The sequence below is a fragment of the Equus asinus genome, chromosome 13 (genome assembly GCF_041296235.1).
Source record: "Equus asinus isolate D_3611 breed Donkey chromosome 13, EquAss-T2T_v2, whole genome shotgun sequence".
NCBI lineage: Eukaryota > Metazoa > Chordata > Mammalia > Perissodactyla > Equidae > Equus > Equus asinus.
The window spans coordinates 42,618,231-42,644,872 of record NC_091802.1 but is presented as its reverse complement, the minus strand read 5'-3'; the positions used below and the strand labels follow the sequence as shown (position 1 = coordinate 42,644,872).

At 53.3% G+C, this 26,642-nt stretch overlaps 2 long non-coding RNA genes across 3 annotated transcripts in view; one reads left to right on the top strand and one right to left on the bottom strand.

The window, feature by feature from the left end:
* Positions 1–2,482: 2,482 nt before the first annotated feature.
* Positions 2,483–25,190, bottom strand: LOC123276486 (uncharacterized). 2 transcript variants are annotated; one of them, XR_006512981.2, is made up of 7 exons: positions 24,953–25,181; positions 22,861–23,043; positions 6,162–6,221; positions 5,830–5,870; positions 5,293–5,503; positions 4,541–4,679; positions 2,486–3,077 (listed from the first exon to the last, which is right to left on the bottom strand). It is a non-coding gene; the product is annotated as an uncharacterized lncRNA (long non-coding RNA). The 2 variants fall into 2 exon arrangements; XR_006512980.2 differs by lacking the exon at positions 5,293–5,503 and having other exon boundaries at positions 2,483–3,077; positions 24,953–25,190.
* Positions 24,668–26,642, top strand: part of LOC139040055 (uncharacterized) — a 14,413-nt gene continuing 12,438 nt past the window's right edge. The window contains exon 1 of the long non-coding RNA XR_011493861.1: positions 24,668–24,855. This is a non-coding gene — a long non-coding RNA (uncharacterized lncRNA). The remainder of the gene's footprint in view (positions 24,856–26,642) is intronic.

Here is a 26,642-nt window from a genome sequence, read left to right as displayed (position 1 = left end):
AATTTGATAGGGGAAAAAAGCAGTTTTGTTCCATTTAACACACACCCTGTGATTGTCCCCTGGATCCCACACTGTGCTGTAGGCTGGGGTAGGTGAGACCTCTCAGAGTTGCAGCCAGGGTGGCAGGTGGGACAACAAGCTCCTGGCCACGCAGAGCATGGCCAGAGCCATGAGAGCAAAGCTTGTAAGGACCAGAGGAAGGAGAGGTCTGCCCTGGTTGAGGAATCCACGTTATTCTTTGATAATGTGGAATTTGGTTCCAGCTTTCGAGAATGTGTAGAATTGTAAAAGCTTGATGGAGAGACATCATTCCAGGTGGAAGAAACAGCAGAAGCCAAAGTATGGAGGTAAGAGTGGGGGAGCTGTTTCACACATCAGAACAACCTCTGGACTTCTGACAACCTCTCAAACTCTTCAATGTCGTGACTACAAGCCCTCCCTCCCGGCGCATCCTGACAGCCATCTGCTTCCCACACAGAAGGATCAGAAAGAAGATCCCCACACTGGTCCGCTGGTCCTGTGAGTTGGGCAAGGGTGGCTCTCCCTCCATTCTGAGGTTTTCCCACCCCCTTGGTCCCCCCAGCACCAGACATTGGTATGAGAGCCCACAGCACAGCCCTGAATGCCAATGTCTTGTCCTGCCCTGGAAAAGTCCAGATAGGGGGCTGAAGAAAGGAAGCTATTTCTTCGGAGAGGTGTGGATTCAAGTCCCAAGTCTGCTACTCACTAGTTGTGTGAACTTAGGTAAGTGAGTGAATGGCTCTGACCGTTGGTTTCCTGGTCTAGAAAATGGGGATAGTAATAATCGTGCCCAGTATCCACTCCCCAGCACCCGAATTTGCCCTCATCACTGTTTGTATCGTCTTAAGGAATAGGAAATCCAGGGGCCTGCCTTTTGGGAACTCTTCTTGCTGCCTCCCCCTTCTGGAGCCAAGGGGGCTCTACAACTCAACCATGGTCTTGAGTGAGGACCGAGAGGTGGGCGAGGGGATCAGATTGTTCCTTCCCTTGGGGGTACCTGGGAGGGCATGATGAGGAATTCAAGCTCCTTAGGCTTGCTGGCGTTCACTGAGTCCTGTCCGCTCTAAGCCTCTTCTCCAGCCTTCCTCTCCATTCACTGAGCTCCCCCTCACCCTTCCAATAAATTCTCAGTTTGCTTAGGTGAGCTGGAATCCAGGTTTATGGCTTGCAATCAAACAGTCCTCCCAATACAGCACTTCTGTCCAATGAACAGGTTTGTTGTAGAGCTTAAAGATGACTGAACGTGACTGGCACATCGCACGGGCACCAGAGACGGTCATTGTCACTATTATTAGTCTCAGTTGATCTTCACAACAACCCATGTGTGAGGCTGGTAGTATACCCATTCAACAGATGAGGAAACAGGGGCTCAAAAGAGATTAAATGGCCCTCCTGAGTTCCCTCCCCAAACAGCAGAGCAGGGACTCAATCCCACATGTGTCTCATGGCAATGTCCCTAAGCCACACATTGTCCACACTGCCCCAGGGCTCCTTCTGTGCTGGTGGCACCTCGGCAAAGTGTCGCCTGTCAGCTGAAACCACATTGCCTTCCAGAATGCCTGTGGCAGCTCAGGTATTGGGCCAGCAAAGCAGGGCAGGACCCAAGAATGTCGCCCTGGGGGGCGTCCCAGCCCTCCACGTGAGCGTCCTGCAGCCCAGGGCTTGTCCGTGCTGTCTCAGATAAGACTTTGGAAACCTCAACCCCTAATTAGTGCCTGGCACAGGGCACCCAGTGGTTTGCGGGTGGCTTGTATTGGCTCGCGCAGTCTTCACAGGACATGGGTCTGGGCTAAATTTAAGCACTGTCACAGACAATTTAACAGTTTTCTGCGGGGGGGTAATTTAATGGTAAACCATAATTACCGATACAACTGATACCTTAATTTCCAAAACAATCTGTGGAGGTGTGTGGAATTCAAATCAGTCCAATTAGAATTCCATCTTCTCATAATAAAATACAGCATAATTGCTAATTGCCCCCTGGCTCACAATATTTTAAGGTAGAAAGTTGGTTTTGTTTTTTAATATGGCTTTTATTTTAAAGTGTTTGTTTTCAATTTTGGACCATCACCCGTGAGAGGGAAAGGATGTCTGTACCCCGGGCTCCAGTGGGGGCTCAGTGCGTCTCTTCTTGGCAAGAGCAAGGGGCCTGGGAGAGGGCGAGCCGTGCACGGGACTCCACTGAGGCCAGAGGTCAGCTCTTAGCAAAGCCAGGAGAAGCTCTGTTGATACGAGCCACTGGAGTTTGAGGGCACTTTTGAGGCGACAACGCATTCTGATGAGCACTAGAGTCAGACATGCAGACGGCCAGAGGCAAACCACCGGCAAGTTATTTCACCTCTGTATGACTCAGTTTCCTGATCTGTAAAATGGGTGTAATCATTGACCTTCCTCGTGGGGTTGTTATGAAGATCGACACAGTGCCTGGCACACAGTGAACACTCCAGAAACGGTGGCTGTTATTATCATAAATTCGTTTGTTTATTCACTCAGCAATTATATACTGAGCACTGTGCGGGCGGGCATGGGCTCAGGTGCTGGGATGCAAGAGTGAGGGCGCTGGATCAACCCCCCATCTCTGTGTCACGCCCATTCTAGTGGGCAGGAAACAAATGAAGGTGAAAAATAATCCGCCCGCTGCGAGAGGGATGGGCTGTGGGTCCCATGGTGTGATCCGGGAAGACCTCTCTGAGGAGGTGGCATCTGAGTTTATGGACCCTGGGAAGCTGAATTTACAGATAAGGAAACTTTGGGCAGCTTGCACATGCCGCGAAAGTTTGGGAAAGACGAGATGGGAGGGACAATCTAGGAGGAAAGGTGCCAGCGGTCAGGCAGCAAATGCCACGGAGAAGTCCCAGAAGCTGAGGGGCTGGAATCTCAGCTCTCTCCTTCAGGCTGGAAGGCACCCTCCAGCAACAGAGGTCACAGCAGAGGAGAAAGTGCTCAGGCAGTGGCGTTGGAGAGACTTGGCTTCAGATCCTGGCCCTGGACCAACTTGCTGTGCGGCCTGAGACAACAGCTTCACCTCTCCCTGGTGGCATCTTCTCCCCTGTAAACTGAGACCAAAAAAAACTTATGCCACAGGGTCATTGATGAGGGTTGTGTGGGATCATGGGTGTCAAGAGCTTGGTAGATACTGGGCACTCCAGAAGTTCCAAGTCTGTTCCTCTAGTGAAACTTAGGCCCAGAGAGGGGAAGTGATGGGCCCAAAGTCACACAGCAAGGAGAGTAGGCAGAGTTTGGCCCAGTGTTCTCACTGATGGCTATCTTCCTGACAGCCAGGAGGCAGCTTCTTCACTGGCCAGGCAGAGGGTCTTTACAGGGCAGTTGTTGATGGGCAGCAGGCCAGAGAGGAAGTTTCAAAGGAGAGAGGATGACGGTCAAGCAGAGAGGCAGCCCAATTTGATGTGTACCTGAGTTAGTAAGAAATAAGCCACCCTGACATCGAATTCAGGCGTTCATTTATTCTCAACTGCTGAGCAGGTTGGAGACCCCCGGGAGGAGCAGAGCCATCTTCTGGGGATGGGGTAGGTTGGAGGGGTGAGGGGACTAGTCTGGACTGGAGACATATTGCTCCAGGATGACCCCCTTCTGCTGAGAAGCCCTCTGGCATTCCCAGACAGGCCCCGCCTACGCATCTGACAAATCCCACTTCCCAGCTGAGATCCAAGGGGCCTGCAAGATTAAAAACCTGGTCACCCACTGGTTATGGGGCAAATGGCTCCTGTTACAAGAGGGCTCCAGGGGCCTGGGAACCCAGCGAGGGGTGGGCAGGCGCCTGCTGACACCGTCTTATCCTGGACCAGGGCCATTCATTGCCCACATGGAGGTGGGGGCCTGGGGGGCCCACCTGAGCCCCCTGCACCTCGGCAGTCATTACCACTCTTTGGCTGGCCACTGCCCAGACCACCCCGTGGATGGGAATTGGGGTCCAGGCCGAACAGGGCTTGGCTTGCTGCTCAGGGGCCCCCCTTCCCACGACTGAGGCCTGGGGGAGGGGCTTTGGGGGGTGTATTCAGACTTCTAGCAGCCTATGGGAGAAGCAGCGAGATTCAAGGACGGGGTCCCTAGAAACAGGCTGGGAAGGCTCTTGGGGCTTAATTCACACTTTTCAACCAAGGCTCCCCGCCCCCCAGCTCCCATGCCCTCAGAGGCCTTCTGCATATAATTTTAGACTCCTGGAGTCCTTAATTCATAACCTCTGTAACGGCAGGTGTAACTGGGACAGCGAACAAGTAAAATTCCTAATATCATCAAAACACAGCTTTATTTTTGTCTCCCACCTTCCTTTAAATTTTCTTCAGTGAGAATAATCTCTCCTGTTTCTGAATGAAAACTCCCGGAGGCCCATGACTTTCCCGTGAATTCACTTTAAGTCACAAACAAAGTCTCAGTTCAGACTCTGGAATTTCTGGGCTCTATGCAATGTTACTGTAGCAAGAATGGTCCCTTAGACTAACGATAACTAAAATAAGACAATATCTACATTTGTATTCTGACACAATTCTTATTTACTCACTCATTCCGCAAACTCTGACCCAGGGTCCATATGTGGTTGACGGTGGGAAGGCTCCAGAGTTATAGAAGGCAGCTTGTCTGGATGTTCGAAAACCTGTGCTCAGTCACCCATCTCACATGACCAGAAGCTCAGTGACACCCTGGAAGAGAAGAAACCCATTTCTATCTCTGTTTGGGCAACAGTCAGGAGGCATGGTGCTTTATAGTCTAGAGAACATCTCTGAAGACCCCATCTCACTTAACCTTCAGCAGTACCCATTTTACTGATGGGGAAACTGAGCCTCAGTGAGATTAACTAATGTGACTGATGATGCTCAGTAAGTAAGTGGCAAAGTTCAGACTCTAGCCAAAGCCTTCCAGCCCCAACTTTGGAGCTTTCTGCTTCACCACCAGCCGCTCATGCCTTTAGGGCCATGATCTGACTCTCTTTTGTTGCCTGTGTGGGAGCAGAGTGAGGCGGGGAATCTGCACTCTGAGAACTAACCAGAGAGGAAGGGCGGGCAGGCTAGATCCCCCATCATCAGAAAGCAGCCGGGGCTCAGACCATCCATCACTGTGGCCAGGAAAGCCAGAAGGTGAAAGGCAGCTTTTAATCCCCAAAACTTAGGAAACCACATAAGCTCTAGAGTGCTGTGATGTTATTGGTGAGAGGAAGAATGTAGGGGAAAAGTAAGATTTGGAATTGTTAGAAGGAGTGAAAACGATTTGGAAGTTGAGGGGAACAACCCAACAGCTGCGTGGCTCCTGGCTCACCTTCAGCCTCTCAGTTGCCCCAACATTAGGAGAGATTTTCTTTTCCCAGGAGCTCAGAGAGAAGTCCCAGAGCAGATCCTCATTGGCTCTGAAGGGTCATGTGTCCTTCCATAAACCAATCACTATAGTGGGGGATTCGTGACCTGATTGGCCAGGCCCAGGTCACATGTTTGGTCCGAGGCGAGGCAAGCGGGGGTCAACTGCCCCTGAACTGCGGTAATGCAGATAGGGAAAGGTGTGTTACCAGAAGAAGGGGGGAGGGGAAATGGGAAATTAGATAAGAAAGAGGGCTTTGTAGGACAGAGTAAGGATTCCTACTTTTTAAATGGGCAGTAGGAGCTAATGCCTGCTTTTACACAGAGAAAAGATCTTATCCACGTGGGGTGCAGGCAGGTCAATCAGACAGCAGTTACATTGTTGCTACTGGTGACTTTTACTCATTAGGTGTCAACTATACATACATAGTATCTACTAGTGTAAATTACTTAGCCATAAGGCATAATGATTAAGAGAGTAAGACCTGGTTCTGTCACTTACCAATGACATTGAGGAAGTTCTCTGTGCCTCAGTTTCCTCATCTGCAAAATGAGTATAATAACAGCTGTTCCTAGGTTTGCTCTGCAGATTAAATGCATTTATACACATAGGCGCTTGAAGCAGGGTTAGCCAGAGTGTTTGCTTTGGTTCCGGGAGCCAGGACACCTCCCTGACGAGGCTGGCTTGGCAGCAGCAGCCTGAGCAGTGGCCCGGTTGCCCGCTGCCCTCTGCAGCCTCCCTTGGCTGACAAACAGGAAGGGGGCAGGGCTGCCTGGGTGCCCCTGCCCGCCCCCGCGGCCCCGTGTCTGGCCCCAACCCTCCTCTCTACTCACGGCTGCGGTGAACTTGGATGTGCTGCATGGACCGCAAGCCACAGTCCGTCACAAATTGCCCTGTGGTGAGTAGAAAGCACATTTATAATTGATGAAATCAGGGGGCGATGGCTCATCGCTGAGATGTTTAGTAAACAAGACCCTGGCCTCGGGTGGGGGTGGGTGATGCTCAAGAGAGCGCAAGGGACAGAATAAGGGGGCCCCAGCTCCCCGCCCCCAGAGAGTGCTTAAAAGGCCCCACCTGTCAGCTTTTGTTTTTACTATTCAACTACTATTTTGAAAATTTTAGTCTTATAGAAAAGTCGTGAGAATATTATAAACTCCCATACACCTATCACCTAAATTCACCCATTCTTAACATTTTGCCACATTTGCTTAAGTTCGTTCTCACTATATGTATGTATATTTAAGATAATAATATACACGTTATTAGTCTGTCTCTTACTTTGCTGAATCGTTTGAGAGTAAGTTGCGGAGATCATGACCTTCCCCCCAAATATTTCAAGGACGTCCTCTTCCCTTCCGACAGGAGAATGAGCAACGTCAGGAAACTGAATAGCAACACAATACTAGGATCTAACATACAGTCCGTTTTCAAATTCCACCAGTTGTCCAATATCATCCTTTATAGCAACTTTTTTTTCAATCCAGCTGGACACACTCTTCATTAGTTAGGGTTCCAGGGTGTTGGCTCCCTTGGCCCCCCACCCCGCTGCCGGCCAGGACTCTGCAGTCAGTAAGAGGGATAAAGCTGTGGTTAGGTCAGAAAGCAAGGCCAATCTTGGGATGACAAGTGGGGCCAGATGTAAGAGCTGGCTAAGTTTGAGGTGCCCTGGAAGCTTCTTCCAGAGGGTCCTGGGGGATGGTAGTTCAGGTGAACAGAAGAAGGGGCACACAGGTTCTCGAAGGTACTGGGAGCCCAAGGCAGACAGGAGGCTCCCACGCCTTGTGTTACAGCAGCAGATCCCTGGGCCCAGAGGGGTAGAGTAGGAGAGCTGTGCTAGGGAGATGGGGAGACAGCCCCTTTCAGGCACAGGAGCTGGGAGGGGAAAGACAGCCTTGTCATCCACATGCCAAGTGGCTAGTTTGTATAGTCACCTAATAAGTGTTTACTGCACCCTTGTGAAGTACGGAGAACTATCCAGGTGCTGGAGATAAAGCTGGGCTACAGCCCTAGCTTCATGGGGTTTATGTGCTATTGGGGGAGGTAATCCTTTGGATTATTGTTACGAAAATAGTCAATCCCTTAGCCACCCCGCCCCACTCAGACATTTGCACACCTGTTATGGGGGAGATCCTTTCCCACTCCACTGTAACAGACCTGGCCATGACGCTGCTTTGGCAGTAGGATGTTAGCAACGTGTCATGAGCACCCTCAAATGTGCTGTGAGGGTCGGCCTGGCTTTTCAGTTCCTGCCATTTTCCACGAGAAGCATGTGCCCCAGGAGCCGCTAGTCCAAGGAGAATGAAGAAACACTTGGAGCAGACCTGCACCCAAGCCACAGCCTGGAGCTGCACTGCCCTGGCTCACCCCTGGACTTATAAATAAGAAAAATAAATGCTTGTTATTTTAAGTCCCTGAGTATTGGGATGCTTTGTTACACAGCATTATTTCAGCAATAGCTGACCAAGATGGGTAGAGGCAGAAACTAACCAAGTCAACCAATAAATGTACCATGGCAGGTGGTGAAGGGAACAGGAAGACAAGGAAAGCTGGAGGAGGGGAAGAGAGCGTGGGTGCTCTTGTAGATAGGGTAGCCGTGAGATACGGCAGCCACGGAAGGTGCTCCGATAAGGGAGCAGAGATCTGAAGGAAGTCGAGAATGAGTCATGTGGTTATCTAGGCTAGGGAATTTCAGGCAGAGGAAAAAGTCCTGAGGCAGGAACAAGCTTCACGTAGGAGCGAGCCTGTGTGGCTGGAGCAGGAGCCAGCAGGGGACAGGGCGGGGGTGACAGACAGCTCAGGGAGGAGGCTGGGGCTAGATCCTTTGGGAAGGACATGGAATTTTATTTGCATCATCTAGTATAACTTGTTCCTAGCTGTCTCATGAAACAGCCCAAGAACAGAGGCAGAGTGGGGGTGGAGGGGGTCACTGGCTGAGCCCCCTGGTTTAGGATCTGTAAGGACAGGGCCAGTGTCGGCTGCAGTCGTGCTGGGGCCCCAGGGCCTCTCCCAGCCCTCATCCCCCTGCTTTTCCTGGAGGTTGTCCCCACCTTGTCTCCGTGACCCTTCCCTAGCTTTACTCCCCTCCCACTTCTCCAACACCCCCACTGCTTTCTCTGCTCCGCCCTCCTCACTGGACCTTCCCAGACACTAGCCCTCAGCTTTCTGCTCCTCCCTGTCAGCCCCGTCTCGGCCCTTGAGGTGGGATAACTCCCAGCTCTCCAGCCCCGTTCTGTCCCTGGGACTTTTGAGCATTCCGCCACTAATGCCCTGCTTAGACATGTCCCCTGGGGTGGCCTGTGGTCCTCTCACACTGGACTTGGCTTAAACTGAGCCTGTCACCAGGGAGTGGCTCTCAGAGGACTATCTGAAACCTAGGAGCTTCATAGACCCCTCCTGGGCCCATTCTAGTTCACAGTCAGCACTGGCTGGGCCACTGGCCCCATTTTCCTAAAATGCTGATTTCAAAATGTCACTCCTGGGCCCCTGCCTTGGGTGGCTGCTCTTCCTCCTGGGATGAAGGAGCCCTCTTGCCCCGGCACTGAGGGGCTTCTCCGGTTGGGTCTCAGCTCACTCAGGTAACCGTCCCCTCCAGTCTAGATAGATCTCTCCCTCCCCGCCCCAGCCTCAGGCACACTTTGCACCCAGGTCTTTGCTTTGCACTGCACTGAGGGCCCTGCATTACTGAGAGCCTACTGTGTGCAAGGCACTGTCCATGGTGCTGGAGTGCAGAGGTGCACCCGGCAGACCCCTGTCCTCATGGAGCCCGCAGTCCCCAGAGCCCCCTAGGGTGCTTCCACTGCCCCCCCTGCACTTCTCCTTCCTGCCCCTCCCTCACATCTGGGCCACTCAGGGCCTCAGTGACCAGTGCGTCTCTGTCATTTGGCCATTTGGCACTAAGCATATCTTGCCTTGTGTCTGATTATTTTTTTTTTCTGCTTTTTCTCTCCAAACCCCCCAGTACACAGTTGTGTATTTTAGTTGTGGGTCCTTCTAGTTGTGGCATGTGGGATGCCGCCTCAGCATGGCCTGATGAGCAGCGCCATGTCCGCATCCAGGATTTGAACCGGCAAAACCCTGAGCCACGGAAGCGGAGCATGAGAACTTAACCACTCGGTTATGGGGCTGGCCCCTGATTATTTTCTCAGATGAAGATTTCCTTTTTTTAATTGTAAAGTAATACATACTCATTGTGGAAAATAAGAAAAATACAGAAAAGAAAGAGGAAAAAAATAACAGAATATTTAAGGCTTCCCTTAAAAAAAGGTATCTCCAGGTGCTCCCCTTACCATCCTTACCCAGCAGAGGTGAGAAGCCTAACTTCCCCAGTGGGAGATGAGGCCGGCGTGGGGGACGCCACAGAAACTTGGGCACAGGTTACGGTGCAAATGACCTAATCAGAGCCTTTGCTGAGAGTGGGAAGAATTTTCCGGGGTGGGGGGAAGAGAAAACATAAGAGAATCAAGTTCTTAGTGAAAACTGGGGTGGGGGGCACAGAGGGAAAAGCCAGAGTCTGGGGGGTGGCAAGTCCAAGAGAGCAGGTTAGAGTGGAGAGCGGAGCCCTGAAGAGGTGCCAGGGGCCCCGGCTCCTTGCCCATATACTGAACTGACCGAGTGTTGGTCCTCTCTGAGATGCTGTTTCCCCAGGCGAATGAGCATCGCCACGCTTGGCTTCCCTTGTGGAGTCATGGGGAGGAACAAATGCCACAAAAACCCTTCGTGAACTGTAGCACCCGGCACAAATGCGAGGGTGTGCTGCTCTCCTGGGCAAGGCCCTGGTCTGTGCCCACATCCCAGTCTGGGTACTGAGCCTCTGGAGGACAAGGAGCGCTTTTATTCCTATTTCTCCTCTGTGTGCCCTAGTGCCCAGCCCTGGGCAGGGAGGGCACACAAACACATTTATTATGCCCCTGTGTTAGACACCCTGTGGGGGGCTCACACATATGGCTAGAAGACCCTGGGCGCTCAGATCCACCCTCTATGCAGATGGGGAAGATCAAGCTTCACAAAGGCGATTTGACATTCTTAGGTAGTGACAGAGCCAGCACTCAGCCCCTGAGGAAGGCTGGAGGGAGGGAATGAACGAAGTGAAATGGGGCAGCAACCAGCAGGATGCAGAGCTGATCCGTGGTGAATCTTAACTCTGCTCAGTGCCATAGCTGCGTGGCTGTCTCTCACGGGCTCTCAGGGATCTCCAAGGGGCATGGAGGCAGCCCCCTGGTGTGCAGGGTGTCGGGGGCAGACCCCAGGGCCCAGGTGTGGGCACGTCCTGGCAGGCCTTGCTGAGGGCTGCGCTGCTCTGCCACCCTGCTCCAGGAGCTCCAGCCTCTCCCCAGGGTGCTGGACACCACTCCCAGCCACTCTGGCCCAATTTCTTACGGGCTGCTCCGGGATGGCAGCCTCCCAGCACGGCTATGAATAGCCTCTCTGCTGGGCCCAGACAGCCAGTTGGCAAACACTGTAATTTGCTGAAAAGTTTGGAATGTGTCTAAAAATGAAGAAGGCAAATGAGACCAGCCTTGAGGGGGTGCGACCAGCTTATCCACTTCAGAGGGGGGCCGAGCCTCTCTCGTGTCCCTCACTCTTTACCTCTCTCCCATTCCAACGTCTTTACAAGGGCACTGCAGGCAAGTGTCGGACAGAGGGAACAAATGTGAGTCTAGGAAGTAAATATTATCATTTCCACCGACAGGGCCACCTCCTGTATTGGCCTCACCCCTGACCTTCCTGTAGGAAGAAGGACAGCCCATTGCTTAACCCTTTCTGGGCCTGTTAGCTAAATTGAAGAGGATGAGATGGGCACGTAAGGACAATGACAGCCAGAAGGAAACCCCCCAAATAATTTCATCCATCTCCCCCAGTTTGAAAATGAAAGTGATTTGACAAAGGCCAAACAGCAAGTTGCAGCAGAACCAGATTTAGGCTGAGGTCCCTGGGCTCCCAGTTTGGTGCCCAAGTCTCAGACTCATGCCCTCCTGAGAGAGGCCATCTCTCTTAGGGACTGAGGAAGGGTTCTGTGGCTCTCTAATTACACTGAGCGTTCACATCTGACAACGCTTTTCTTTTTTTCAGTTTTTGAAGATTAGCCCTGAGCTAACATCCACTGCCAATCCTCCTCTTTTCCTCTTTTTTTGCTGGGAAGACTGGCCCTGAGCCAACATCCATGCCCATCTTCCTCTACTTTACATGTGGGACGCCTGCACCAGCATGGCTTGACAAGTGGTGCATAGGTCCCCACCTGGGATCTGAACTGGCAAACCCCAGGCTGCCGAAGAAGAACATGTGAACTTAACCGCTGCGCCACCCAGGCCGGCGCCCTGACAATGCTTTCCTGATGTTCTGGTCTGGTCCTCACTTGCACCCTGGATGCATAGCTACTTTTCTCCTCAAACCCCAGGATAGAGACTCATCCTCACCCACCAGCCAGAGAAACGCTGAGGTGGAACTCACTATGCTATCCCCAAGCCAGGATCAGGGCTTTTCCCAACCCCAGGCAGAACTCACTGCCTGAAAAGCCATCTTTTATTGTTCTTTGTGCCGTCTTCTGGGGTTTGGATTTTTCTGTAAGGGAAGAATCAGAGCATTGAAAACAGTGGTAGACTGGGAATCAGGAATTCTGAGACGGGGCCCCAGAGCCAGCACTATCTCGCTATGCGACCTTGGGCCAGCCACTTCCCTCCATGGAGCTCAGCTAACCCATATGTGAAAGTGTAATATCAACAGAAGCTTCCGTTTATGGAGGACATAGCCACATGCCTCACCTGCGCTCATCTCTGTCCTCATAGCAACTGTTTGCACAAGATAGATTCTTATTGCATTTTACAGATGAAGAAACTGAGGCAGAGAGAGTAGATAACTTGTCTGAAACCACATCATTTTTTTAAAAGTTTGAAGCCCACTGCGCCAGAGGTTCTGAGGTCCCTTTCAGCCCTAATAATTCTGCCTTTGGTGATTCCAAACACAGTAGGAACTAGTAATAGCTCAGGGGGAGCTCCCAGCTCTTGTCTGCCGAGAGGCTTTGTGTGAGGCAGGGGTGGGCAGGGAGCGGGCACAGTTCACATCCCTCCAGAAGCTGTACATCAGGAAGGAGCCAGGATGCCACAGCCTTGGCCCATCAGCAAAGGCCGCATCTCTCTCTGCTCTGCAGAAGCCACCTGCCTCCCCGCAGGGCCACCCAGTGGGGAATTGTGGCTAAAAAGCGACATCTCGTGGCAAGTTTTAGAACTGCACCCCAGCCAAACTCCAGCCTGTTTCCAGGGCAGCTGGAGAGGACAGTGAAGAATGCCGGGAAACATTATATTATAGACTTGGGTGGTTATCTAAATTATTTGTAGAGTTTTTAAAACACACAGGTGCCAGGGCCTGACCCCAGACCTAGAGAACCAGAACCTCAAGGAGTGGGAGCGGGGAATCTGTGTTTTTTAGGCCCTGGTGATTCCGTGGCAGCCTGGCGGAGAACCCCAAGTACAGATGGCTTTTAAGGGGGTGCCGGGGTGCTGGTCAGAAGAACTTCTCAGTTGCAGCGCCTCCAACTGGTGTTTCACATCTGTCTGAGCTACCGGAACTTTCCAGGCAGCCGACAAAACTAAATCCATTAGGCATTATTTACAAAAGGAAATACAGCTGCGCTTAAGTTTGATTTGTCCTTTATTAGGAAATAAAATGGCAGCTGGTAGAAAAATATTAACATCGAAATGGAATCGGTCATTTTAGATCAATGTCAGTGAAATTTAGTCCACGGGTAGAGAATACAGGAGTCATTTTTTTCCCTTTAATGCGATGGTTCTCCGCTGGGGCGATTTTGCCCCCCAGGGGATGTTTGACAACGTCTGGAGACATCTTTTGGTTGTCACAGGAGGTGGGTGCTACTGGCATCTAGTGAGCAGAGGCCAGGGATGCTGTTGAACATCCTGCAATGCTCAGGAGAGCCTCCCACGACAAAGAATGATCCAGTCCAAATGTCAATACTGATGAGGCTCGGGGCCCTGGGAGCACAAAGGGCTCCCATCTTCAGGTCCCCTGAGGGTGAGGACTCTGACTCCTTCGTCCCCCGACTGGGGCCTGGCAAGGGCAGGTTATCAGCGTACACTTAATGACAGGAGTGCAGGCAGGGGTACTTTGAGGGAACATATTTGCCATGGACACATTTCAAAACCAGAAGATTTACACAGTTCTGGGTGCACATCTACACGACACAGACTTCCTAAAGCTGGAAATCTCATTCTCTAGCTGGGCAGTGCCCACCTGGGCCAAATGCCACCTGGGAATGGGGTAGAGTGGACTGATAAGGAGAGTTCAGACCCAGGATAAAACAGGTTCAACTCTCAGGTCCTCCAAGCTGTGTGACCTTGGGCAAGTCACACAACTTCTCTGGGCCTTAGTCTTCCTCTGTAAAGTGAGGCTAACACACCTCCTCACAGGTTGTGGTGAGGGTTAAATGGCATCATGTGCATAAAATGCTTAGCCTAGAGCCCGGCCCTGTACGTGCTCATTAAATGTTAGCTATCATTGGCGTTACTATTATTCCTGTCTGGACTGGTTGTGTGGCTGCTGCACTGCCCAAGACAAGCTATCACCCGCCTTGTATTTGAACATGAGGAATATCGAAGCATGAGGAATGCAGCAGACAGAGGCAGGAGGTCCTGGATCCGCTGCGAACCTCTGAGGGAGGGGCCTGGGAATGCACATTCGTAATAAACTCCCAGGTTGGATAAATTGGGCAATCTGGCTTTAGTAGAAAGACTTTGGAGTTAGGTTGCCTGGGTTCAAATCCAGGCTCTGCTGCTTACTAATTGGGTGATGTTAGGCCAGTTACTTAACCTCTCTGTGCCTCAGTTTCCCCAGCTGTTGGGAACCTGCCTGGCACCGCTCAGGCATCTGGGGGGACTCGGTAAATGGCAGCTCCTCCCCCTCCCTTCTCCAGCTCTGAGAAGCGGGGATTTTCACCTTCATCTCCCATACAAGTCCTGTCTCCGTCCTGGCATTTCCCTTGGAGTCATCCTTTCTCTCGGCCTCCACTGGCCCGAGGCGGGTGTAGTTGTCTCCCACTGGCCCCCCCCAGGGGCTTCCCAGACTCTCCTGCCCACCGCCCCAGTGAGTCCTTCAAACACCAGCGACAGCAGACTCCCCACTGCGGTTTCCAGTTTTCAAAGCCCCTTTCCCGTCCTTTACCTGTTGATTCTTCCCGAGCATCCTGAAGCCTCGTCGTCAGATCTCCCTTAAGCACACAAGCCTGAATCTGAGGCCAGGGGCAGCCACACTGTCCAAGCCACAAAGCAAGAAAACGGGAGCATCTGTGCAGCTTTCTCCTGCGACCTGCGGCCTCTCGGTTCCTCCCTCAGCCCCTAGTCAGGGTCTCGCCCTGCCCTCCCCCGCTCAGGAAGCTGCTCCGGCTCCCCAGCAATCACGTCCAGGTGTGCAGGCCTGGCTTGAAGGCCCACAACCTGGAACCACTTTCCCTTCCACCTGTATTTCCCCGCCTTTCCCAACACCCAGCGGGGCTCTCCTCCGTCTGCCTCCCTGCTTGCATTCAGGCTGTTCCCCTGTAGAGCACCCCCTGGAGAGGAAGATAACACTGCGGGGGATGGAGGTGGTCCTCTGCATGGGCCCCTGGCCCCCTGGCGGTGGGTCCCCTTCACAACACCCTCCAAACACCCAGGCCTGGCCCCACTCCCTCAGCCCCTACCAGCCCCTCCTCCTCCGGGAAGCCTCCTTGCCCTTGGTTTAGCATCCACAGCCTCTCGTGGCCTCCTCTTCTGCCCCTCTCTCACCTGCCGTTTGCCCTTTCTGCATCTCTGTCTCCATCAGCCACATGCGAGCTCTGTGTCTCTGAGCAAGTGGCCTCAGAGGCTTTGACGTGGGAGTGAAATAATCAGAGCCACTCTGGGGGGGGCAGGCCCATGGTGCAGTGGTTAAGTCCTGCGTGCTCTGCTTTGGCAGCCCAGGTTCACGGGCATGGATCCTGGGCACTGACCTACACCGCTGGTCAAGCCATGCTGTGATGGCGTCTCACATACAAAATAGAGGAAGACTGGTATAGATGTTAGCTCAGGGACAATATTCCTCAAGCAAAAAAAAAAAAAAGAGGAAGATTGGCAACGGATGTTAATAGATGTTAGCTTAGAGTGAATCTTCCTCACCAAAAAAAAAAAAAAAAGAACCACTCTGGGGTCAGGAGGGCCAATTGGAAGTGGGGGTTGGTGGGAGGAGGCCAAGGGGCCTGGGGCACTCACTACGTGTCACCCTCATGCCATCCTCTCACGGCACAGGGACAGATATTTTGGCCCACATCTTAAGAAACCGGAGGCCTGAGAGGCAGTACTGGAACCCACGAGCAGCCCTCTCTGCCTTCGATGCCTGAGCTTGGCCCTCAGGCCCATGGTTCTCAGCCCCAGAGGCACAATAGAATCATGGGAGCCCTTCAGACACCCCAAGTCCCAGGCTGCACCCAGAGCCTTTTGGGGTGGGACCCAGGCGACAGCAATTTTAAGGTCCCCAGGGGATTCTGGTGTGCAGCCAAGGGGGAGGACAGACACTAAGGGCTGAGACAGCACTTTGCAAACCGCCGCTTCACGTCACAGCGCAGCTGCGTATCCCCCCGAGCCTGTCTCCTCATCTGTGAAATGGGATGGTCGCGGTTCCCTGAGCTCAAGAGTTGAACTGCTTCCCTGATCACCATTGCCCCCCGCCCCGCGCCGCACCCCTGGCTCCCGTCACCCTGCTCTTTCTGCCAAGGCCCTTCTCACCGAGAAGGTACTATATATCTTCCTTGTTTATGAAATTCGTGCTTTCTTGCTGGACACTCCCTGCCTCCGCTAGAGCATCCTCCACCTGAGGGCCAGGGCCTTCATCTTTGCTTCGTTGTGTCTTCCCTGCATCCCAAGCACCAAGCAACACACACAGCACTTTGCACACAGTAAGTACTCGACAAATATTTGTTGAACGAACGAATGATTGAATGAATGAATCCTGTACCTGGCACCACGGCAGGCCTCTATGAAATGTCGCTGGTGTCACTGCTGTGGCTGTGGCCGTGGTCCGCAGCCTTCCAGCCTCACCTGTTCACCTCCTGAGCTGTTCGCAAACCCAAGGCCACCCAAAGTCAACCTGAACGTTTCTTTCCGCTGGAAACACGCCTCTGTGCCGCGCACCGCGGGGCCTCCCCGCCTGCCTGTTCCCCTCGGCCACACGGTGCCCGCGCACCAGCCAGGGGAAGCGGCAAAGTTTCAAGATTTCATTTGTGATTCTTTGCAGATGAAATGTCAGAAATATTGGAAAGGCAGAGTCATAAATCTGATCCTAATATAGCATGGAGCTTATTAATGAAGAATAAATCAGCGAGGGGAGCCTCCCCGGAGCGCTCGGCGGGCCTGCGGGGACGATGGCATATTTATGTGCGAGTGTATTGGGTCTTCTGCTTCCTCTGATATATGGCCAAGGCGGATTTGTCAGGGCACTAGCCTTAACATCAACCAATTATATTTTTTTCTAGTGAAAATTAATCTATTCTATAGAAATATCCTAAGCATTTATTGGATTAGGACCACATCCAAATGGAGAAGATTAAACACACACGCTCCACACACAGCACACACCACGGTGGGACTCTGGCAGGTCCTGAAATGGAGCGACTATACACCCTCCCCCAGGACGCTCCCCCACTGAAAAACTCAGGTTGAAAGAGCTGGAGGGACCCACCCTCATCGCACAGGTGGGGAAACCAAGGTCCCAGAGAGGGACGTGCCTTCCTCATGGTCACCCAGACTGCTAAGGCTCATGTGAGACGGGAACCCCAAAAGACGTCCACATCCTAATCCCCAGATTGCCCCGATGTGAATATGTGACCTCACCCGGCAAAAGAGACTCTCCAGGTGTGATTAATGAAGGAGATTAAGATGTGGAGATTATCCTGGACGGTCCACTCTGATCAAAAGCGTCCTTATAAAGGAAAGAGGGAGGCAGGACAGTCAGAGGAAGAGGGGCGAGGATAGAACAGAGGCCAGAACGGTGTGGGGCCACGGGCCAAGGAATGCAGTGGCCTCTGGAAGCTGGAAAAAGCAAGGAAGGAGAGATTCCCTTAAAGCTTCCAGAAGGAACAACGCAGCTTGGCTGACACCGTGATTTCAGGACTGCTGACCTCCAGAACTGTCAGATATTAAATTTGCGTTGTTTTAAGCCACTAAACTGGTGGTGACCTGTTACAGCAGCAAGAGGAAACTAACACGGTGCTAGAAGTTTTGTCACAGGAAACTGCACCTGGCAGTGTCTGCGGACAGTGCTAGAGAGGGGCCCCCTGCCCCCGAGGGTCTCCCCAGATCACCCCTGGCGTCAGGTGGCTCCTCCTGTCCCGAGGCCATGGGCCCGTTGCCTCCCCCCTGCGCTTCCCTTGTTGGTGGCTCTCCCCTTTCATGCCGGGCTGCAGTGCAGTCTGCTCCGGTTTTCTTGGTTCCTCACCTGCAGTTTTTCTGAAGCCTGACCCCCCTCAGTCCTGGGCGAGGACGCCACTCCCCACCAAGGGTTATTACTGCACCCTCACGGCCCCCATCCCCTCCTCTCAAGGACTGTCGTACCTCTGAGAGCTAAGAAAACAGAGACCCCGTCCAGGGCATTTCCCCTGCAGCCTCTCCTGCTCTCAGCCACCATCCCCCCCACCCCTCATGGCCTCAGAGAGCAGGGCCACCCCTTCTCCATGCCGCTTTGGGGGCCTGCTCCAGTCTGGCGATTCCTCTCTCCACCCCTGGGCCTCAGGGACAGAGGTGCGGTTCAGAGAGCCCCCAGGCGGCACGATGGGGGAGCAGACCCAAAAGGACGGGAGGAGGGAAGGAGGAGACTTGTGCAAAAGAGGCCGCAGGGGCTGTGGCAAGTCTTTCTTGTTCTCGAAGGCTGGCCAGTGGCCGCTCGCCTGGCTGGCGGCTTATTAAAGTGCATATTCCCAAACACCCCTGTCGCCCCATAAACGCCCCCTGGCCAGAGCAGAACCTCTGAGGGTGGGCCCGGGAACCTGCAGTTTATCACGCTCCCCGATGTGTCCTCTACACGGAAATTAGAGAAAAGGCCGTGAAGTCAGCACCCCGGGGCCAAACCCTCCTGGTGTGAGGAAGGTATTGAAAATCTCGAGCCCCAGTGTCTCTTCCAGAAAGTGGGGGCACCCTGATATGCACATGGCAGGAATTATGAGGATTAACATGAATACATAAAGCACAGAGGCCAAGGCTGTGGGTGCCCTGGCCCCCTCCCCGGAGCACCATCGTCTTGGAGCCCAAAGGACCTAGCTTCTGACAGCCTGTGGGCCTGGAAGTACCAGAGGATGAGGCCCACCCCACTCGGCAGGCTCGCCCGCCCCATAACGGGATGGAGTGGGTTCATAAATACCCCGGCTCCCTCGTCCTTCAGGCAGGATCACTCTGAGGCCACCCAAGTCACCAAGCAAGGTGGAGCCCCAGCCACCCACGGGGTAACGCCTAACTACACACCCTTTGTGAGTTGTCCTCCCTTCTCTGCCTCACTCCCCCACTGTCCTACTGGAGTTGTGTGTGAGCATTTCTTAAATAAATGCCTTGCCTTTGAATCCTTGTCTCAAGTCAGCTTCTGGGGGACCCCAGGCTAAGACAAGCCCTAATGCGGGGTCTGGCAGGCAGGAAGTGATCGTTCTTTCCTCTCCTCCCCTTTGCCTCTCAGTGCAGAGAGCAGGTCAGCCCAGACCAGGTGAAGTCACCACAGGGCCCTGGGTTGTGCTGTGGCCTGGAGGGGCATGTGCAACTGCTGTTGTCCAGGGAGCAGCAATGATGGACCCCACCCGGCTGGAAGAAGGCCATCGTGGTCCCAGGGAGGCCAACCCACCCTTTCCTTTCCTAGTTTCCCAATATCTGCTGGCTGGGGAGCAGAGCTGTATTCCCAAATCCAATAAGCCCATCGCCCCTAATCCCAAACCCCTCGGTCTGAAATCGCCCCCGGCCGTCCCCAGCTCTTACCCCAGCTCCTTTTCCTGGGTCCTCCTGCAAAGCAGACTCTCCTCAGAGACAGCGCCATGCCAAGCCCAGCCCAGCGGCCTGTCCCCCCCCTCCCCCCCTCGAATTCTAGCCCCCAGGGGCACTGAAGTCACCTCCCAGAGAAATCCCTATGATTTCATCTTCTATTTAATCTTTATTTCGCCTCATACTTTTTAAAACTTCAAATAATTTCTCATTTGTAGTAACTAGGAAGCCATAAATCGCCCCTTTATGTCTGAGGAAAATCAATTGTTATTTGACATTTTACCTTAATATTCCCGACTTCCTTCAACTGTAATAAAGCTTCCATCTGCCTTTTATTTTACAGGCAATTAGTAAGTCACCTTTTAAAAATTTCTGCACATTTTCTATCAAATGAATGCCAGGATCGAAAGAGGAGAGCTGTTTTATGGGATTGAACTTACCGAGTAGAAGGGGTTTATCTGTAGCCTTCGAGGTACCAACACTCATTAATGGGTTTTATTGATTCGGGGGCTTTTTAACCCTTAGCAATAATACAGGTGTCACCTGCCTGTGGCACTTGGGAGGGGGTGGGCATGCTGGGAGGGGCCCGGAGAAGCCCACCCGGTTCTGAGCTCTGGGCCCAAGCTGGAAAAGTAAAGAAATGAGTTCTAACCCTTTGAAATGTGATCGCTCCTGGCCCAAGTGCTCCCAGAGGTAAATCACAGCCCAGACACCCTCTTTTTTCCTAGAGAGAAAGTTTTTTTTCTTTTTCTCTCAAGTTACCCAGGGGAATGTGACACTGTTGCCCTCCCCCCACGAGATCAAAAGAAAGAGGCCTGGTCTTAGGGTCGGAGGACCTGGGTGTGGTTCCCAGATCGCCTCTTTGAGCCCCGGGACCTTGGGCAGGTCAGCGAGGAATTTCTGAGGCTCAGTTTCCCCAGCTGTGAAGAGGAAAGAAAAATCTCTTCCCTCCTCCCTCCCAGGGCTACCGGGGTCTGCCCAGCAGACCAGGTTTGTGAGAAACGCTTGGAAGACTGTGTGAGGCATAAGAAACTATGAAAGGAACCAACAGGGACTATGGTCACGAGTAGGATCTCAGTCCACGCACTCCAGAATGGCACCTTCCTTGCTCTTCTGGAACACATCCTAGTCTGTTCTGCACCTGGTTCCACAGGGCTGGCGGGACTTGGGTCCCAGCCTTTCCCCAGCAGTTTCTCCAGAACCTCCAGCAGCCGCAGAGCCCCTTCCTGCAGGCCGCTGTCCCACCCCAGCCCGGGAGGCCTTTCTGGGTCCAGACAGCGGGGCTGGAAGCTTTAGAGCCGTCAGCAAGAGACGAGAGGCCAGCAGGTGAGGACAGGGTCCAGGATGAGGGTAGGTAAGACAGCAACAGCCTCGCCATAGACACACAAGGCAGAAGGTACGGGAAATATTCACGGCACAACCTAGGTGGCAGGTGTACAGGTGTTTACGATTCTTTCTACTTTGCTATATGCTTGAACTTTTTCATGAAAATGTTGGAGGAAAACAAAGGCTCAGTCTGTGGGAAAGCTCCCGGGTGGGGGGTCCGCCTGGGATGAGAGAAGGGAACCAGTGTGAGCAGACGAGGAGGAAGGCAAGGGGCTTCTGCACCAGAGGAATCTGCTTGCAGGAACTGCTCCGTTATTTGTTGGCCCAGCGCAAAATGAAAATGCGGGGTCCCTTCTTCCTATGTTATTAAGAATATTAAGGGGCCGGCCCCATGGCCGAGTGGTTCAGTTCACGCGTTCTGCCTCGGCGGCCCGGGTTTTGCTGGCTCGAATCCTGGGTGCGGACATGGCACCACTCGTCAGGCCACGTTGAGGTGGCGTCCCACATGCCACAGCAAGAAGGACCCATAACTAAGAAAAAAAATACAACTATTACTGGGGAGACTTGGGGAGAAAAAGCAGAAAAAAATAAGATTGGCAACAGTTGTTAGCTCAGGTGCCAATCTTCAAAAAAGAAAAAGAATGTCAAGACAGCCACAGCAGAGCATTACACCAGGCACAAGGCCCTTCTAAGGGCAGGGCCCTGTGTTCCTGTGCAGGTCACCCACCCGTGAAGCCAGCCCTCTCTGCTTGGGTGAGAGGTCCATTCTGACCAACCCCTTCCCACCCATCTCTCCATTTCTGATCTGAAAAGAACGATACTCTGAACCCAGCATCTGATGCAACTGAACAATAAGTGGGTAGGTGGGGGCCTTTTCTAATAATAATGAGTTAATTAATGCTTATGCAGCCCTCGCCATGTGCCAGGCACTGATTCAGCACTTGACATTGTAATTACTCACTTAATCCTCCCAACAACCCTATGAGATAGGACTATCATTACTCCCCTTTCACAGATGAGGAAACTGAGGCACAGAGATCTTGCCTAAGATCTCAGAGCTGGCGAGTGGGAGAGAAAGCCTTGCTCCCAGGCAGCCTGGCTCCAGAGCCGTGCTCTTGATCACTCTGTTCGGCGGCCTCTCTGAAAAGATAACCAGGAAAAGCCCGACAGCGACGGCCCCCTGGCTGGAAGTTTTGCTGTCCCAGGAGGGCAACCTGCCCAGCATTTCTAGCTCGGTGTTTCTTACCTACAATGTCACCACACACCATCCTGAAGTATGTCATTGGTATCATATTACTCGTGTTAAAGTACCAAAGTCTGTGAATAATTGAACTTTTAAAAAAAAATTAGGGCAGATTCAAGCATTGTCACTTTCACTCGTTTGCAACACTCTGGGCTTTCCTGACTGCAGGAGAAAGGGCTGTGGACACAGCCAGCATGAGGGCCCTGCCCAGTCCCCAAGGTAGGTTACTGGGGGAATGGGGACCAGTGAATATCATCATAAGCTGTGGCAGGGCAGGAGAAGCAAGAGCTGCAGCTCTAACCTCGTTAATATGGGATTGGACAAATGCTGAATTTTTCAAAAAGCAGTGCTTTCTGTTTCACCAGCTCCCTCTCTCAACCCAGCCGCCCCAGGGACACCACTGACACCTTGTGGCCACCAGTGGAATTGCAGGCCTACTGTCCTGGAGGGACCAGGCAGGATCTTCCTCCCATCTGCTAGCCAGGGAGCAGAGCTACTCCCCCGACTCCAATAATCCCATCTCCCCTAATCCCAAAACCCTCCATTTGAGATTGCCCCTAACCACTACCTTCTCGATCTCCCATCTTCCTTTCCTAGTTCCACAAACACAAAGCAAACACACCATTTCCATTCTTCAGAGTCACCTCGCCTCTGAATCTTGAAGCCACCATACCAAAGCGTCTCAAGTGCAGTCACAGCAGGAAGCAGGAGATCAGCTGTGCTCGGGTGAGTCAAGAAGGCTCCCTAGGGAGGAGGCCCTGGAGGATGGGTAGGAATTGCCCAGGAAGACAAAAGGGGAAGGACACCCCAGGAAGAGGGGACGGAATTGAGCCCGGCTTTGTAAGAAAAGGACACAAGGCATGTTTTGTACCAGGATGCACTCTGCACTCTGTGTTTATCATTTCATTGCACCCTCACAAACAACCTTGCCAGGGAGCTATTATTGCTGACATTTTAAAATGAGGAAATTAAGATTCAGGAAGGCAAACTTACCTGTCTAAAGTGGTCAGATATGTCGGCGGCAAAGCCAGCTTGTCCCAGGTGAGCTGTGGAGGGTTTGAGCTGGTACAGACTCGGAGGAATTCTAGGTCACCCAGGAAAACAGTCAACATGCAAGGTGGCTTTCAAGTGCAGCCACAGTTCTTGGCACCAAAGCCCGCCGGGTCCTCAGAGGCACTGCCAGGACAGACAAGGACCCCACGAGGCAGTTGACACTGGCTGGGCTGAGCTCCCATGCGGCACAGAGAGGGCCGGAGAGAATGAGATTTACGAGGGCCACGGCCTCTCTGACTTAATGGTCAGCAGTTGAGCTATTTCATCTCATCACACGGTTTTGCCCAGAAATAGCTGCAAACCTTCACTCTAGGACGGCTTTCAGTCAGGAGACGGTGACCTGCGTATCTCCTAAATCATGTTAATGCCCGGGGCAGCCTGTGCCTCCTCCCTTTGCAGCATCTTCTGCCACCTGCCAGCCCTTTTCCAGTGCCGAGGAATGCAGAGGAGGGGCAGGAAGGCCACTCTAGTGTGGCCCAACTTGGGGTTGTCTGCCCACCCCAAAAGAGCTAGGCAAACTGTCGAGGAGCAGCAAATTGGCTTGCTCCCCCCCCCCCAAGAAGTAACATAGATACCCTCCCTCCCTCTCTGCTTCTCCCTCCCTCTCTTCTTCCCTATGCCCCTCTCTCCATCTCTCAGCCTCTCTTAGCTGTCCCTACTCACCCTCCAGGTCCTTCCTGGGTGGGACTGCTTGCTGAGCAGTTCAGATGAAGGCATGACCCCTTCCTCCCAGGGGACTCAGTCCTTGAATAAGACCCTCCAAAGACCTGTGTATAAGGGAGTTCCCTGTGTCCCCCTGAGCACTTCCCCCCAAGTACAAGTGTGGGAACTCCTGTCTACACCTGCCTAGGTGTCCCGGGGCTTGCCTTAGGGCTCTAGGGGTTCAGGTAACAGAGGGAGACAGAGCAGATGTCCCATCCTGGGTGCAGATTGGGTGCTCCAATGGCAGGACCCTGGGTACAGACTGTGAGACAGGCTCAGCGTGGGCATGGGCTGGTGATGACCGGCAAGTAGTGTCCTCACTGGCCCTCCCCACCGTCCACTCACCAGCCCTTCCTGCCTCAGGGAGGGGCTTTGGGAACCACAGCCCCAGGCCTGTCCAGGACCACCCCCCCAGCCCCCCTGGCTTACCCCTCCTCCCTTCATTCTCCCCTGGGGTCCCACCCCACATCCTTTTTCCTCTCCACAGAAAAAGCTCCTTCACTTTTCATTCACTATATATCTTGTTGGCCTATTAAAAGCCAGATCCAAATCACTAGGACAGACACTTGCCCTTCTCTGAAAGCCGGGTGGCTGGGCGTCAAACCCTCCGGGGGAGGTGAGGCATTTGTGTCCTACCCTTTTGGAGTCACGCCCTCTCCTCACCCTCAACCCCCAGAATAAGCAGTAAATAAAAGGAAGAAAACGAAAACAGGTCAGTGTCCATCATAAAATAGAGGACGGCTCCTGACAGCCCCCAGAGGCCCCACCTGGGGAAGTACCACACCGGCCACCTCGCATCAACGTTTGGTTATCATTTTATCTTTATAAGGAGCCTTCTCAGACCTCATCTCTTTCACAGCCAACGTATGAGATGGGCATTTTTTAATAATAGTTACCATTAAAAACCACCTACTTGGGGGCCCAGCCCGGTGGCAGAGTGGTTAGGGTTCTGCACATTCTGCTTAGGTGGCCTGGATTCGCCCTCCAGATCCCAGGTGCAGACGTACTCCACCCACTAGCCACACTGTGGAGGTGTTCCACATACAAAGTAGAGGAAGATTGAAACGGATGTTAGCTCAGGGCTGGTCTTCCTCAAGCAAGAGGATTGGCAACGGATGTTTGCTCAGGGTGAATCTTCCTCAGCAAAACAAGACAAAACGAAAACCAGCAGTTCCTTCGTGCTGGGCGCTTTCCATATGTTCTCCTATGTAATCCTCACACCAAGCCTGAAAGGTAAGCACTATTATTCCCACTTCACTTCAGGTAGGGCTCTGAGAGGTTAATTAGCTTGCCCCAGGTCATGCGGCTGAAAAGCAGCAAGGCAGAGTACCTGTCCAGGCGGGTCCTCATCCCCGTGGGACCGGTGGTCGCTTCCCGCTGATTCTGGGGTGTTGCCCACAGACCGAGGCCGGCGGGGCTGTCGTTCTGGGCTCGGCCGGCAGGGGGCGAGCGGAGGCTGTGGGTGGCCGTGGGCCCGGGGGTCGGCGGACCCGCCCTAAAGGCTGTCTTGCCTGGCCTCGCAGCGCCCAGAGCCCGGCTCCTCCCGCAGAAGCTGCTCTGGAGCCAAAACCCGTGGGCAAGGGCGGGCCAGGGCGTTTCTCTTGCATGCAGAAGCTGGGCGTGCCCCGGACAGCGCTGCCCGCACCCCTGGGCGTGCGCAGGCTGGCTGCAGAAACACGGCGAGGAGGGGCCCTTTCCCGGGGCCTGCCTCCTGGATTCTGGTCCCAGTCGGTGATGGAAAGGCTGAGGATTTCTCAGTGCCTCTGTTTCCCCATCTGTGAAATCGCAAGGTTAGCTCTCGCCAGACTCCTGAGCCCCTAAAAGCAGAGAGTGTGGAGGAGCTGGGGGTCGTCCTCCGCCATTTCAGAAAACCCAAAGGAAGGGGCGCATCTACCCTCTGGAAGGCTGCCTGGAGTAAGCAAAGTGGCAAGGGGCGACCACCATGCAGATAGTGGTGGCCTCTGTGATCCAAAACCAAGAAATAGGGAAGAATTTAAATGCAAGTACATGCAACTTCTTTGGTAAATAAGAGGATCAAATCACCGAGTCCAGGGGAGTCCGGAGTCAGTGGCCAGCAGAGGTGGGATCCCCTTCCGGCTCTCCCAACCCTGCCAAGCTTTCCTCTGTGGCTTCCTTCTCTCCTCCCTAGGGAGAAATTGTCATGAGTCTCTTAAGCCTGGACGTTCTGTGTCCTCCCCACTGCCAAAGCCATCAAACCTAATTCCAGAAAACAGGGCTTTGTTCTCAGAGGAACGAAATGGGCTGAGGGTGAGGCCCCACAGGTCTGGCCTTCTCTGGAGGAAAATCGGGGTGCTTGGGACATCCCTGTGGCAGTGTCTTTTACCAGCCTCCCCTGGTCAAGGGGGGAATTCGCCGAGCAAACTCCTCCAGTGCAGGGAGAGACGATATGGGCCTGGAGGAGGCCATTCGTGTGGCCAGCAGTGAGGAGCCAGAGGGACTTTGTTGTGGCCTAGGACCAGGAACAGGCACCACAGTACCCTCCTCTGGCAGAGGAAAGATGCAAATCCTCCAGTCACCCCGGGCACCCCTCACCAGACCCTGGGTCAGCCTCTGCATGGACTGCCCGGGCCTCAGAGCCTCCCTGGGAATCTTGCTCACCCCAGGGAAGCAGCAGCAGTTGGACTTTTTGACCTTTCACCTTGACCTTTCACTGCAGCATGACCCCTCAGAGGTGGGAGTGAGCGCAGAGGCACAAGGGGTGGGGGTCCCTGTCAGAGGAGAAAAGGTCTTCAAACAAGGAAGTAAGAGGGCGCTGAAGAGTGTCAGCAGACCCCTCTGGGGTTTTCAAAGCCCACTTGGCTCCATTACTCCTCCGGCCTGGGCGGCGGGGCTTCCAGAAATCAGGAGGCTCCAATGGATGGCGCAGGGCTTGACCCTGGTCACACAGCCTGTGGGGGGCAAAGCCAGGCCTTGAAACTGCTTTTCTGATTTTCAAGTCAAGAAAGAAAGAAGGAGGTAGGGAGACAGTGAAGAACGGAGAGCAGGACATGTTAGAGGCC